The 16,162-nt window shown below is 35.5% G+C and overlaps 1 long non-coding RNA gene across 2 annotated transcripts in view; it reads left to right on the top strand.

Moving 5' to 3' along the window:
* Positions 1–16,162, top strand: part of LOC114010315 (uncharacterized) — a 631,839-nt gene that overhangs the window by 537,136 nt on the left and 78,541 nt on the right. For both annotated transcript variants that reach the window (XR_008745520.1, XR_008745521.1), the window contains one exon: positions 2,540–2,705. This is a non-coding gene — a long non-coding RNA (uncharacterized LOC114010315). The remainder of the gene's footprint in view (positions 1–2,539; positions 2,706–16,162) is intronic.

Consider the following 16,162-nt stretch of genomic DNA (forward strand, 5'->3'; position numbering starts at 1 on the left):
TTTGTTGATTATGCTTATGGTTTTTGTTGATTTCATGGCACATTAAGAGACACAATTAAAAACAAAGATGATAAATATGCTTTCATAAATCACCCTAGTATGTCTGAGGGGAAGACTAAGAAGAGTTCATTTTTTCCCAGTAAGGATACAGGGGTATAGAAGGTATAGTGGGGACTGCTTCATTCTTTTGGTTGGTTTTAATGGTAGACTGCACCCTGGAAAGCAACACACTGGTAGGAACATATGATGTAGGTTTTGGTTCTGCTGTTCTTGTGCCAAAGTGCCAAACCTGGTGCACTGTTCTCTGTATTACCTGTTCAGTATGGCCTCTGGAACGGGCTGTGCCCTGTACTGTACAAATTTTAACTTTGAAGGCCAAAAAACCAAAAACAAAACAAAAAAAAAAAAAAAAAGAAAAAAGAAAAAGAAAAAAGAAGGAAAAAAAAAAGAAAGAACCTAAGAAAGAAATAATGCCTGAGTTGCAGATCTATGACTTGATAGTGTAATCAGAGCCTTGCTTTGCTCTTACTAGATCTACTTTGGCATTGCCTTTTCCAGTGGTGCCAAGTCTTTCTACCTCTCTACCCATGACAGCAATTGTTGACCTGCTGCAGAACACACACTGCGCTCTCCCTGCCCAAGAATGAAAAGCAGCAATGTTAGCTACGTTGTCTCAGGTCTCCCAGAGGCATTGTAACTATCAGAAGTAGAGTGCTACCCAGAAGTTCTGGGAGTAGTGCTGCCTTGCTACACCTTTCTTTTTTTAATGCTGCAAGAGTCATAAATAACTTTCCTTAAACCATCTCAATATCCGGTCTCTCTAGGGAAAAACCCTAAAAAAAGTACATTTGATACGGTCATTTATAGCCAGAAGTACCAGTTTAAGAACACAGCATGGGAAAAAACAGGTGAAAACTGAAGCTTTTTGCTTTCAATAAAGAGGGATGGTGAACGTTATCCTAAAAGAGATATACAAAAATATTTGGTTTAGATTTTGAGCTCTCTAGGAAGCCACCTTGGAGATGACTTTCTGAAACACTGTCTTGTCTTCTACTGCCCTTTAGTTAATGTTGTGTGATAATCCCTGGTATTCAAATCCAGAGAGAGAGTTTATCATTCCTTTTATATTAATTTGAAATTATTCATTATATTCACACTTGCTCATTCCTTGGCAATATCAAAAATAACTATTAGAAGTAATCATTACAATGGTTTACAGCAATAGTGATCAAAGAAAATCAGCATTCTATGCATCATTAGATTCAAAAAAATTTGCAGTTTTACAGTGATTTGGATAAAAGAAAGAAGCTTGCCAAGAAAATACAAATTCTTCAATAAATACTTTAATTTTTTAGGGGCTATATAAATAATGATTTTGAGAAACTAAGTATACTTTCTGCTTTGTTCATATTTTAGTAGTATACTCCTTTTTGCTGTTTCTGTAATTAAGTCTTATGACATTCCAGAAAGCATAAATCCTGCTGAGATGTTTAAGTTTGGAGCAACCTCTTGATGTACAAACAAAATAAATAAATTAAAAAAGACACCCAGGATCTTAACAAGCTGTTTCGCTTTTACCTTTGAAACAAAATTGAATGGTAAAGCAATATGGCCTACTGAAACTGTTCTAGTGTCGTTGTTAACTAGAACCTTCTTTTGAAATTCATTGCCTTCAATTACATTTTTTAAAGAATTTTAATTATGTGCCTGAAAAGAATAAAGATGCTTCAGGCTCCATTTGTTTATCATGGAAGGCCTAAAAAAAATGAGGACAGAGCTTCCCAGCTCATGCAGAGGTTGCAGAGAGAAAGAGAAGACTTTTAATTCGACAAGTTCAGAGAGATTTCTTAGTTTGACGTGCACAGCAGGGGGTCTTTGAGTGCCTGGCAATACTTCAGCATTCTGAGCTTTGAAAGTCTTTCCCTGCAGCAGAAATTGTATCAAAAGCCAATGATAATATTCCCTGCAAGGTAAAGGACCCTATTGAAGATTTCTAGAGCTGTTTATTTATTCATCACAGTTTTTTCTTTTAGGATGTATCAGCCATATAGGTAATAATTCACACAGATGCTAGGAAAATGAAATAAATAAATACATAAGTAGGAATCCTTCATTAATCCTTCACCTTTCCCTTTAGTTTTCTATGGGCCACGTTCACCTATAGCTGTGTTCACCTATAAAATTTCTTGTTATTCCCTGCCATGTATTCTGCAATGTTCACTTCAAATCTCAGCTTTTCCTTATTTTTAACAGAATTGTAATTTCTGTCTGCCTTCTACCACCAGCTGAGTACATAACATGTTTATGGCCATTTCTTTCCACTAAACCCTCAAAGTGATTGATTAATTTTACAGGAGGATATTCAATTTCTTAGTGGTCTTTTCAAATCATTTTTAAAGTAGATTTGAGGTAACTGTTTCAAAGCCAAGATTAAAGTGCTATTTATATTCTAGACATTGGAGTTTTAATGTTTCAGCATTACTTTTGTTTGAAAAGTATACACATATTTTTTCATTCTGTTTTTGTTTTGTTTCTGCAGTAGAGCTGGGACTGTGAGACTACGACAACCTTTCCCTTGAGTAATGTCAATATCGGCTATCACTTTGGCAGAATCAGCCAGCTCAGTGAAGACAGAAAAACCCTCCTTCCCTCCTGTTTTTTCATCTGCTGGTGGTATTCAAAGTGACCTTCCTTTATAAATATTGGTGAGTGACCACATGGGGAAAGCAGTTCCTTGGTGCAAAGAAACTTGTTTCAAAAATCTGTGTTGACTAAGGGGTTTCCTTTTTTTTTTTTTTTTTGTCTTTTTTAAGCATAACCACACACACACACACACGTGCAGGTGTTTGGGATTTGAGGGGTTTTTTGTTTGCTTGGTTTTTTTGAGGTATTTAACAACACTTTTTATTTTAGATTTATAAGCCTTTATAGAACACTAGCATGTGCTACCTATTCAAACTATATGAAACAATCATCCAAAATACTAATTTAGAGAGAGAGAGATACTTCCTGACAGCAAAGAAGGACCTCTCCCCTCTTCCTGCTACTTTGTGTTGGCTAAATGGTGTGGAATGGTATAAATTTGTCATAACGCCCCAAATATGGCAAGACAAAACTTTCCCAAGTGTAGGAGTTAACTAGAGGCTGTATTCTAGGACTCTCTGGTATAGGAAGCATGCCTAGGGTGAAATCATAACACTGCAGAAATTCTGATACCCACAGGGCAGTCCAGGAATGATGTAGTAACTGTAGCAGTTCTATAATGCTGTCTAAATTACATAGTTTGTTACTGGAAAAGTTTTCAGGTCATTTAAGACTATATCAGCCGATTTATCCTGCTTGAGATATCCAGTATGCCTAAAGAAATTTTCAGTGTTGAAAACAGGTGTGAAGATAGTGAAATAGCCAGCCACCCATGGCTCAGGAATATTTACGGTCCTGTAACACAGAACATTACAAAGTACATACCCAGATACAAAACATACTTAGCCTGGCTGGGAACACTTTGGAAGCTGTAAATGTAAATATGTACAGGATCTAAGGCTGGAAATTATTTAAGGATTACATGTATTTAATCTAAAGATGTTGCCATAAAGAGTCACTTAGCCAGCTGCCATTCAGTATTAACCACATTATTGCAATTATCTCCTATTCAGACTACAGTCAGACAACTGTGATGTATGATTTATGACTATATGATAAGTAATGTTTGATTATATTTTAATTATTTTTCTCAACCATATGTGTACTTGAAGTATGTCAGTTTAAAGGACCAAAGAAACTTCAAAAGAAATATTAATAGGAGCATTATCATGGCACCAGCCTAACAAAATAATGCCTTTTCATCAAAGGAACCCTTCCAGCAAGAGGAAAGGCTGGTATATGTTGTGTATGTATATCTTGCTTAAAGAATGAGTAGGTGTGCCATTTAGACATTCCTCAGGTATGTGTTAGCATTGTCACTGATTTCCTTGGCTACTAGTAATCAGGGGACAGAGCAGAGAAGAGAAGGAAGAGGGCAAAAATTCAGCAGATTTGCGTAAATGGCTATGCTCTATCAACGTTCTTTCCTTCTGTATCAACTATGTGACAGTCTTAGCAATTTTGGGGGTAACATTTGAGTATACAGGTAAATTAGTATCAGGCTGGGTTTTGAGGGTTTGGGTGAATCTCTTAGAACAGAATTAAGTGTTCATCTTGGTCTGGGATCACAGTAATAATTTCAAAAAATGAAGGAATAAATGCATTGGATGAAGAATACCTTTACTGCACCTTTTCATCTAGTAACATTGTGGTAGTCATAACCACATACTGCAACATTTAGTTCAGTGATGTATGATGGTAAGGTTGCATTTAAACCGTGAGGGCAGGGTAGACTTTCAAACCATTCATCTTTTGAGAAACCACTTTAACTGTGTTTCAATTCTAAGGTTGTCTGTCAACTCATTTTTATATCTTTCAAGGATAGTGCGTAGCTTTACAGTAGCTGTATGGAATAACTTGCTGTTTGATCATATATTTTGTGCATGTAGCTGCTTTCCTTTAAAATGGATAGGGCAGAACTTTAGACAGTCCAACAGTTAAAGACTCAGGATTTCTTGTTTTCCATGCAAGATTCCAAGTACAGGCATACAGATCAAACTCATTGTTTTAAGTTATGATGATATTTTTTTGAAATCTTGCAAGAGCAGCTGGTATACTAATAACAGGTGATTGGATGATCATAAGCTCTGTTGGGACCACAGCAACTGCTCTGTCCTCAATAAGAGAGTGTAGCAATTTTGTAGAAGTTAGGATGTGACCAGAGATGATCAGATACAATGGTTACCATTTCTCAGTGCTTCTCTGGTAGCTCAAAAAATGGTGGATTTTTTACTTTTGCCTACATCCAGTTTTAGAAAGACGTGACAAAGCATGCCAGTAATTTGTGATATTGTTTTCCTGTTTTATTGATACAGCCATGCATTCACTGTCATCTGCCAGATGGTTCTATACTCAGTAATATACTGTTTCCATTTCATTTTGTATGTATTTGGTATTTTGTTCAATTCTGACATTTTACAAAGTGGAAGGGGACTTAAATCAAGAAAATTGAGAAGCGTAAATTGATAAATAAATATAGTAAATGTTGTATGTATATGCTTATAAATCTTCTCTCTACGTGAAGGTGAGATTGAACGCAATCTTGGTTTTAGCCTATTGTGTCACAGTGGGATTAATCCACCTCTGAGTGTTTTATTGGGGTTTTTTTAAAGCCTCAACTATTTTTCAGGAGTTGCGTGAAAAATCCAGTGTAAACTGTAACACAGAAAGCCTTAAAGGCCAGTTTACCCCTCTGAAGCCTGTAGCTCTGAACTAGACACAAAGGCTATAGGGGGACACTTCCTTGCAGCTTTGTTCAAAAGTTGATTGATTGTGTACATGGCATTAACTTCCAGAAGTATAAACTATCATTAAACAGTGTTGCTCTGGGCTAAGTAAAGGACTTTGCTCTAAAAGTATATATATTTTTTCTTTGTATTTATAAGTTGTCCCTTCATTTTTATTTCATTTTCTTCTTTCTAAACTCAAGAGCATGCTGAAAATAGAATCTTGGATTGTAAATAAAAGTCACACAAACTGCCAACTAGCAGAAACTTGATGTTTCAGGAGCTAGAACTAATAAAGCCAGCTTTCCTTTGGAAATCTTGGGGGTTTTGTACTGCAAGATCACCAATTTCAGCTGCAACCCCAATTTCCCTATTTCTCTTGTCTTCTGTTACCCTCTTTGGCTGAGACACGAGAGCTATGCTTAGTCTGCAGCTCCATGAATGCCGAGTAGCCCAGCCAGCTCCTTTCAGAATGCTTGGATTCTACCCACATTCTTCTCCCTGGGGGTATGAATTTGGTTCTCCATCCCTGAAACTTGTAGGGTCTTAATTATCTTTTAGACTTGCTTTTTTTTTCTGATTTGGTTAACCAAATCAGTGGAGAGAGATACAGGACACACATACAGACTGGGATTTTAGCCTTAGGTAAGGCTAAAATGTTCAGACATAATAAAAAAGATCCAAGAAGTAACTGGAATCCCCATGCTGCCATTGGTACTAAGAGACAACTCAACAAAAAAAAGTTTACAGAAATGTTTTTCTTAATTAAAAAGCAAATTTTTGTGAACCGTATTTATGACTCTTAATGACTTATTTGATCTTTTGCTTGGTAAAAAGCAGTTAAAACAAAACAATTCCCCCTGCCCGATGTTTTTAACTTAGAAAATACATAAAAGTGATTTGCTGATGTTGAGATTTTACATTGATTATTTAGCTACATCATCTCCACTGCTCACGTGTAAGTCTAACCAATTAAAATAGAGAACACTAGTCAGTGATGGTTTACATAAAATATTCAGAGCTCAAAGATACTCACAGATAATTCTCAGTAATCAAAATATTCATATAAAAATCTCAAAAATGCTGGTAAATACTTGAATAACATCTGCAATTTATCAGATGTGACATTAAAATTGTTAGCACACTGCAAACAGAAATGGAAAAAATAAAATTATATATATACATGTAAATCATGAAGGTAATTTATTCCTTTTCAAAAGGAAATATAATTTTGATAATATTATTTGTTTGAATACTTTAAAATACTGAACTACTTTAAAATATGAATGGTGGTACTACTTCCTCTACTAAACTATGGGGCAATCTAAGCTTAAGTGTGGAAAGCTGCTGTGGAAAGGAAGTAAATGAGAGGGCTCTGAAGAGGTGTCAAAGCCTTTTGAGTGACAACATTTAGGAAGCACTAGCTATTCATGTGGCAATATTTTCAGGTAACTAAGTAGCCGTCTTGTCTACTATTCAAACATCTAGGTCAAAGTTATGCATATATTCTTGTTACTTTATTACAGTTATGCAGCAAAGTTGAAATAAAGTTGGCGTTATTATTTTGCAGATATCTTATAGCAAGAGGAAGGAGGAAAAGATATTTCAGAAATTTATTTTCGTTTCTATTGTTCTGTTTCTCTTTCTTTGCTTTCTAATTTTACAATTTTGTAGTGACTGTAATAAGGGACTTCTGTGCAAGCACCACAGAGTACAATATCACTTAGCTTTCAAGCATCTAATACTTGGACTGGCATCCAACTCTTTTACGTACTGAGAACTAAGTGATGTATTTCAGCATAAGATGCTGAAAGGAGTCAGGTGAACTGGTTAGTAGAAAGTGTGGCATTAAGACAGATGCCACAAATCTCATGTTCCTGGCCTAGGAAGATGCATCTTTGTCAGAGTAGGAGTTGCAGCTGAGTAAGAGTGAGAACATTAGCAGGGTGAAGGTGTCCAGATTCATAGCTAAGGCTGATCTGTAGCTCACTAACCGTTCCTAATCTCAGATTTCTGGCCCGTGCTGTGTTACTCTGCGTGTCCCTGGCTGCAGGCACAGGCCTTTCCATCATGAGGATTGTGAGGGAAGCAAGCTTCCAAATGAACTCCATAGAGATGCACAGTCTAGTCATCATTGTTACACAAGTCTCCTGTATTTATCACTAATGTTGAGAAACTTTAGAATATGAAAGGCGATAGAAGGATCAGGAAAAGCTCAACCCTAGCCTCATGGTTAGTATAGGCTCCACGGAGAAGAAAGGAGAAACCCCAATGTCAGTTTTAAGGACAGCTGCTGAATTTTTTACTGAATAGTCATTGGTAAAACACCTTTCAACTTAGGAGTTTAACTTCTTGTAACAAAGAAGATGCTGACTTAATGAAAGTTACTGAAAATTCACATAAAATAGAATTCATGTTATTTGGTTTTGTATGTTATAGATACAAGTCTTTGGAAGCAAATAGTCTTTTTCAATATTTTTTTCCCAGCAGGTGGGGGAGGGGGGAAGGTATCTTATATATCCAATATACTTTGCTTCATATTCATCCATTGGGATTTCAGAGACAGCATTTCTTCAGTACTTCTCTTTCTGTCAGGTGTACAGGTTTTCTGTGTATGCTTTTGTGATTGTTTTGCAAAAGCATGTTTAAAAGGCATTCTGGACCCTTGACTACATAAGATAGTTAAAGAAACCTAGCATGCATTTTATCAGAGTGCACTGTCAATAGTCAGATTTGCTGTGAAGTAGGTCCTGTGACTCTGGCACAAATGTTATCCTGAGTTTGAATGTATGCTAGTAAGCTATACCGAACCAGCACAAATATACAAATGAATGGAATGCAATTACTGAGGTTTAAAAAAAGGGAATTTAAGGCCAAGGAGATTATTTTCTTTTTCATTACCAGCTTGTTGCTTTTATTCCTGGTAAATATGTTCTGACCAACGCTGCCATTGCGTTACTGTTAAAGAAACCAAAATGAATAGAGCATCAGTCTGCACTTGCAAATCGTCAACAAGCTGTAACCAATTGACAACAAACAGCAACCAAACTGAAGGTTTGCCAGCCAGGAAGATGTACATCAATTAGTTTCTTGCACAGCTAAATATTCAAGTAGTCCAAAGCCGGTATCAGAGATTAAGGTAATTTAAAAGAATTATATTCCTCTTTAGCCACTTTCAAAGGTTTTGTGATTTACAGCTTTATTCATCTCTGTGTCTGTTACACTGTTCCTTACTACATTTTTTCAGGAACTGACCGCAGGACGCACTAAGGCAACTTTAGTCCTTGCAGACATAATGGGCTCAATCAAAAAGGTCTTCCTCCCTTCTGTGTCCACAGCAATATATGCCAACAAATGACTTCTCCACTAATTTAAAGCATGAATTTGAACATAACTGGCAATCTGATTTTCCTTCAAGTAAGGTTCTCCATTCTCCTGGTGCTAGATTTATCTCCAGTATAATCCAGTATGTGTCCAGATTTTGTGAGCCAGTATCAAAGGCAAATCGAGACAGACACCACAGGAGGTAAATTTTTTTCTTCAGGGCCAAGTGCATGATCTTGTAGGTGCTGCCCTGGCAGTGTGGTAGGGTTTCTGGCACAAAGGTTAAGTTATTTATGCTAAATAAGCAAATATTAATTCTATAATGGAGAATAATAAATTTCTACACTTTAGGAAAAAGATAGAAAATGGACATTTCTCTTTCAGTTAATATTTAAACATACTCACGTGCCAGGCACAGAAAAATGTAAAATGCATTCATACTAAAGGTATTTATATATTATCAAAGAAAATTCATGCTTCTGCTTCAGCTTGTGGGGTCTGATCTACTCATCAGAAACTTCTATGGTTATAGATATTCTTTATGCCTTATTATTTTCTTGTGCCAATATTAATATTGATTTTTAATGCATAATTGATTTGTCTGCCAGCATGAAATTCTGAAACTAAATGTACTTAGTTTTCAGTTGAAAAAAGTTTCAACAATAGAAAAATTAGATGGAGAAATTTAGGTCTTTAGGACTAAATGAGCTACAAGTCTCGTTTAAAACTTTCAAAATTATACATACTTAGTTTGAATATGAATATGATTTTAGACATATTTAGACATGTGGAGTCTATAGTTTGTTTTCAGATTTAAAAAGTCACCTAGCTTTTTTGTAAAGTTCCAAAAATATTATCAAGGTTTTTTTTCCATACGATATGTTAGTGAATGTTACATTCATAGCAAACTGAGATCCAAATCCTGAAGCTATCCTAATTCCTTAAAGACTTTCATGCAGGTAAAGTAATTTTCAAGATGTGGATGGTTATAAAGGCGAGGCCTTTGCTCTATTGTGAAGTGCCCTTACTGTGTTAGGGCAGAACTGTACCAGGAGAATACTGAGGTCAAACTAGCTTCAGGCATTGATAAATGCTAAGTTACCAGGAGCTGAACACTGGGAGGACGTATTTTCCCATCCAAGTATTCTTTACTCTCTAACAAGAGAGGTGAAGCTGGATTCAAATGAATGCACACTTTTTTTTATTAAAAAAAAAAAAGCCAACAAAAAAAAAAACCAAACCCAAAACCAAAAAAAACCCCAATAGCTCACCCACCCAGCCAAAAATAAAAACCTCACCCCCCCCATTCTTCATCTGAAAAATTTGGTAAGTGTTTTATTTAACTGACTGCTTCCTACAATCTCCTTTAAAAAAGAAATTAGCTGTTAACATCATGGGAAATATTTGTGTTAAAGGTCATATTAAACAAAAGTCAAATCTAGACTATCTGAGGAGTCTGGAGAAGATGTTTAATGCAGATTTTTTTTTGAAAAAAAGATATGTGTCACTGCAGGTCATCTCTGAATATTCTTGTTGGGGTTTCTCTGTTGGATATGCAATCTCAGCTAAATGTTTTGAAGAGGAGGAATCAAATAAATTGCCCTATTTTGGGTCTTTCTCATCTGTATACAGTTGTGCAGCTCTAGTAGACCTGAAAATTGCCCAAAGACAAACTTTTAAAAAATAGAGTGCTTCTGAGGCAGAAAATTGCTTTTCTGCAGCATGGTTTAAGGGACAGGATGTGACAGGAGGACCAGGAGTTGTCACTGTGTAGTGATATTATAAAGCATATCTTACATAACAAAAAGGATCATTTGTTTCTTTTTCCTTTCATTTTAAACTACAAGAGATTTAATTGCAACAGCTGAAGGTATGCCCTAAATCAAGAAAAAGCCATTATAATTTACAATTAAAACCGAAAGTTCCTCCCTTAACCCACCTGTAATAGCTATTCATTGCAGAGTGCATGTGGTATGGGTGTGTGTCCACCACTTTAGAAGCCTTATTCTCAAAAGGAAGAGTGAAAAAACCCCAAAAGCTCATTGTACATGCATGTCAAATATTAGCATGATTCTTGTAGTATAATAAGAAAAGAAAGTGGTTTGTGCTTTTGATTATCCTCTTGATGTTTCAGAGTAGTTTTGCATAGCTTAATTTTCATTTTTATGGCAGTCTGTACATATAAAACAAAATGAGGAAAGGAATAGAGGGGGAAAGAAATGTGCCATTTATATACTAAGGATATGAGGCCTCCTTTGGGCCCATTATACATTAATGGGTCAGCTGAGATTTATTAGGATATGTATATTAATCTTTATACACATTCACATACTGTAATTGTTCCTTTGGTACTATAATGTGATTAGCTGTGAATTTGTGCAATATTAACAATAATATGGATTTCCATATTACAGAACAGTAATAACAAATGCTTATTAAAAATGCATGTAAAGTATGGGATGTGAAAACACTTCCGAACTCACAGTAATCCGATTATGTTCTGTTGTTTTTAAATACCAAAATGGTTAAGTCTTTACTGTAAAGTAAAATCTTGTATGAGAAAAGCAAGAATTTAACATTCCACAGTACTGAATGAATGAGTCTGAAACTGAAAAAAAAATTAGTGTCTGATCCTCATGAAGAGCTAAGGTGTGGATTTTTGCATTACTATTATTTAAAAATATAGCAAAAAATAGAATATCAAAGGTAACGATAATGTTCGATTGTAATGTTTCCCTAGTAGGTTGCTCTTGTATATAGGAATGAGGTGCAGTGTGGAAGGAACTGTCTAGGATCCCTGCTCCTTCCCAGACAGCAAGTTCAGCATTGATCCTCCACACTGCAACACCGAGATCAGTTTTCCTCCCGTGTCTGGAATGGTATGAAAACATTTCCACCCATAAGGCAATTGTTGTGTGATACACAGATATAGTACAGTAGGAATATAGAAAGGCAAAACTATTAGTTTTAATCTTGTGAAGCTGTTTGTTTGTTGTTTGTGGGTTTGGGTTTTTTTTTTCTCCTTAAATGGTGTAATATAGAGAAGCCACTTTGAGTTCAGATTTCAGTTTGCAGCAGTAGTAGCTCTATATGGGAAGGGGTTGTACACCCTTCTCTGTTACTCTGTGTCTGCTTTCTGATCAGAAGTGACAGGCGTCCCTGAACTTGGCTTATGGAGAGACAAACAACTTCAAAACCTTTTTATATTTTTCTTACAGGATACATACGCCATCCTTAAAACATTGGGAGCTTTTCTCTCAAATTATTTTCATAAGGTAGTGATGTTTGTTTAATGAAAACTAGTTTACCTTCCCTTCATGACTCCATAGTTGGAGGGTGTCTTTGACCCCTCTTTCCTGAATTTTCCTGTTTCCTGTGTTCACCTTTTGTACATTTGGGGTAATAGAAGGAATTTCTTTATTATACCTTCTACCATTTGCCACATAGGCTTAAGATTATTTTTTTATTATTTATTTCCAAAGCTCTTACTAGCATCACAGTTCCAGCTTTTCATTCATCTGATCTGAGAAAGTTTCAAGATTTATGAATAGATCACATACTGTAAAACCTGACCATAATGGAGGAAGGCAATCACTCATTTTTGGCTTCATCTTCTAGAAATACCAACTTTAGTATTTTTTGGTCCTACAGGCCCCTGTTCTTCTGATAGGATGTGGCCTCGATATGCACAAGGTAAAACCAGGACTATTTTTTGTTACACATTTAAAAGGTGTTCCTTAGACTTTCTTTGTCCTGTATATTGTGTCATTATATGGAATCCAATAACCTGGTAATCTCAAACCTGAGTAAGTTTTCATGGACTGGAAAAGGCTACTCGCTGACTTTGTGAATGCTATTTTCCTGTATTTCCATTATCTGCTTCAACATTCAAAAGTCTTACAAAATAAACAATGTTAAGTAACTTCAGTGTAGGGTTTCTAGCTGGTTCATTGTTATACAAACTGTAGAAAAAAGACACCTACCTTATCCCTACTCATGGCAATATGCAATTTAAGTAGAGGTACTTTTGTCATGCATTTTACATGAAGCTGATGAGCATTCCATTGTATTCAGATGCTTGTGGAATTGCTGTAAAATGACATACAGCAGGTGGGCCAGTGTCATTTCTGGAAAGTCTCTCCGAGTTGCCACTTGAGCTGCTGATGTCTCTCATTGACATACCATACTGCTGCAAGGCAACTACTCTTTGCTTGCTTATCTATTGAGTTTTATTTTGGTGGAAATTGGTTCCTTACAGTCAATTCAAATTTGGCCTGCCATTTGCTTCTGCTTATTAATTTGTGGCTGCAAAAGAGAATAAGTAAAAGGCAATCATTAAAAGCACGGTTCTGTGCAGTATAGTTTTAACAGCAAGGTGGTATAGTCCAAGGCCTGTGTTAAAAGTGCCTTCTCTCATGGCTGATTGGACTTGAAGGATGTTTCTTTGAAGTTTGTGGCAACCTATCTTAATATTTTGTGCATTTTAGCTATGTCAGATTCTCCTGACAGCTGTTGTGAAGTCTTCTTCACTATTTTACAGTACTTCCTCATAATTTTACTGACATCTTCGGGAATGTGTATAGCCAGACAATGTATTGATATGGATACTTACATACCATTATGGGTTTAACACTAATAATATAAATTAATCTCAACTTAAAGTGTGCATACGTATTAACAAATGCATTGGAGAAACAGATTAAGAGCATTTTGAGCTGTTTACAGAACTGACATAATTAACACTGTAGAAAAAACATTATGGATAATGAAGTTACCTAATATCTGCTTTATTTTGGACAAATTTTCATTATCTTTTTAATTTAGATTTTCAGTTATCTAATCTAGAGAAGACCATTTTATAATCACAAAAATATTGGTTTAAATAAAATTAAGTAGAAGATTAAAACTCCTCATGTTAGAATATTGATTACTCCATCACATTCCTGTCATGCTCTTCTCTTCAACTATGGAATCTTAAAATAAATTATTCTTTCAGAAACTTCATGGAAGTTACATTTCCAGAAGCTATAACAGGATATTTTCAACTATCTATGGTACTTTTGCTGATTCAACCTCATGAAAACACTTGGGTTGGATTCCCTTGTTTGCTATCTATAAATATTTAATAATATTTATGGAATTATAAAGCCAGTCAAAATACGTCTGAAATTAAGCCATTTTGTTTTCCCTGGAAGGGAACACACTGAATACTTTGCAAGCAGTGCAGGAGGTCTTGAGCTTAGATCTTCAGTGGAACTCCACTGCTTCATATCTTACCCTTATACAGCAATTTCAGTTCACAGGCAAGGTCAGGAATGGTTTTTCTTGATTCAGCTTTGATTTTGAAAAGTTTATGAATCCAAACTTTTATTATATTAAATAAGAATTATGTATAATAATAATAATAAAAACTAATAATAACAACAACAACAATAATAATAATAGCACTGACATATTTTGAAAATATCTTTTGTCTGCTGACAAATTTATTCCCCAGTGCTCCAGCAGGCTTTTGTCTGTTGAGTTGCCATTTCTTAGTGAAAGGAAGTGACATTTCTGGATGATCCAGAGAAATTGTGTTTAGAAATATTTGTTAAATGTTAGAGATCATACTTTCAACCAATTCTACTTAAAGTGTAGTTCACAGTCTTACAGTGTGGTTAGTATGCCATGACATTCTTCTTCAGGGGTAATTTTCGAGGCAGCGGGGTACTCATTGGGGTACATCCTTCTTCGACACACGCTACAGACCTCTGTTAATTATCTAATATAGGCTAGAGTAATCCTTAAGGTTTCTCGAGCTGCGTCCCATGCTGCTGCAGCCCATCAGAAAATGTGAATCCAGAAGATTGGGGTTGAATGTATCCTTAGCTGCCATAGCCCAGAAGGAAGCTTCAGGTGCCATCAGCGAGGTTAGAGATACTCCAGTTTCTTATGATCTCAGAACATTCTGGCACATCACTTGCACCTGGTAAACAGACCTCATGTTCTGATGTTACTCGCTGTGTGTGAGAACTGAATACATTATATTTATAACCTCTGGCACAGCCCAGCCGTGTTCAATTACTACTAAAATTCACAGCAGTCACTTACTGATGCTTGTGAAGCATAATTTATACAATGATCACCTTTTAAAATGTGTGAACTTTCCTCGATGACAAAATTACAGTTTCTCAGTATTCTTAACAATACTGTGAATAGGCAGATAGTGTTATCTAAAGTATAGCAGGAAAATTCTCGTACGTTATTTGTATAGTAGTGTAATTTGAAAATGAGAATTCTCTGTTTTGTATAATAATGTTTTTTTAAAAATTTTTAGAACTCACTGCAGATGTTAATGTGTCTGATAGAGTTCAAAACAGGTTAAAATTAGGCCACACACTGAAAACTAATAATGTTTATCTCTGACATTTAGATCTGCAGGTGTGACTGTATTCAGCAAATTAATCAAACTGCAGCAGCTTTGCTACAGAACATAGTTTTGATACTTTTACAGCTTCGGTAGAAAGGACAGAGGAAGAATAAAAATTCAGAGTACTGAGTGCATAGACATTTCCATTGGGCAAATCTGATGTACTGCATCTTACAACTAAGAAGGTACCTTGCTGCAGTGCTGCTTAGAAAAGTACTTCTTGTTTTCTTTACCTGCCCTGCTTCTTATTCTTTCTTCACTTCCTTTTTCTTTCTTTTTTTTTTTTTTTTTCTTATTTTGGCTTTAACTACTTTGTTTTAAAAACACTGACAGTTTCTGACCTCTACAGAAATAGGAAGAAGACAGTTCTGTGCTACTGATGGACCAGATTTTCTGAATCAGTGACCTATTCCAGTATACAATGCAGATTTAGGAAATTACTTTTCAGGAGACATATGCACTATCAAAGTAACAATAAAATAATCAGTGCATTTCATGTGACAAGGTGCATTAACTTATTTCCAGCAGAAGTAATTTGAGATCTGTATCAAGTCAGCTTTATAATTATATTTTCCTGTATATGTTTGGTCATTTGTCATGCTTCTAACTAGTTAGCAGGTAATGTCTTCTACTTGCCATTAAAACAAGATTACTTCATGACTGAAAACTAAATGATACATCTTTCCATACTTCTTGCATCTATAAATTATTTCTTTGGCAATAGGGGCGTAAGCACAGATACATTTGACTTTTAAGTTATTTTCAGACTTCTCCAAATACTATAATTTATTCTTTTTCTTTTAGCCTCTTGTGGTCTTGTAGCCTAATTTAATTATTTTTTTACAACATTTATATTATTTATAGCAAGGAACAGACTGTAATGTTTTTAGCAGAGAACTGTAGGCTCTCAGGGTGAACAAAAGAAAGATAAAATGTCTTTGGATTTCTCAACTCTTTTCTATCAGAATAAAATTTGACTCAGTGTGGAGACAACGTACGCGCAGCCTTTCTCCACCTGACAACCAGCCCAATGGAACTTTCTTTTGACTCAGCTGGA

Source organism: Falco peregrinus, chromosome 2 (assembly GCF_023634155.1).
Source record: "Falco peregrinus isolate bFalPer1 chromosome 2, bFalPer1.pri, whole genome shotgun sequence".
NCBI classification, from domain to species: Eukaryota; Metazoa; Chordata; class Aves; order Falconiformes; family Falconidae; genus Falco; species Falco peregrinus.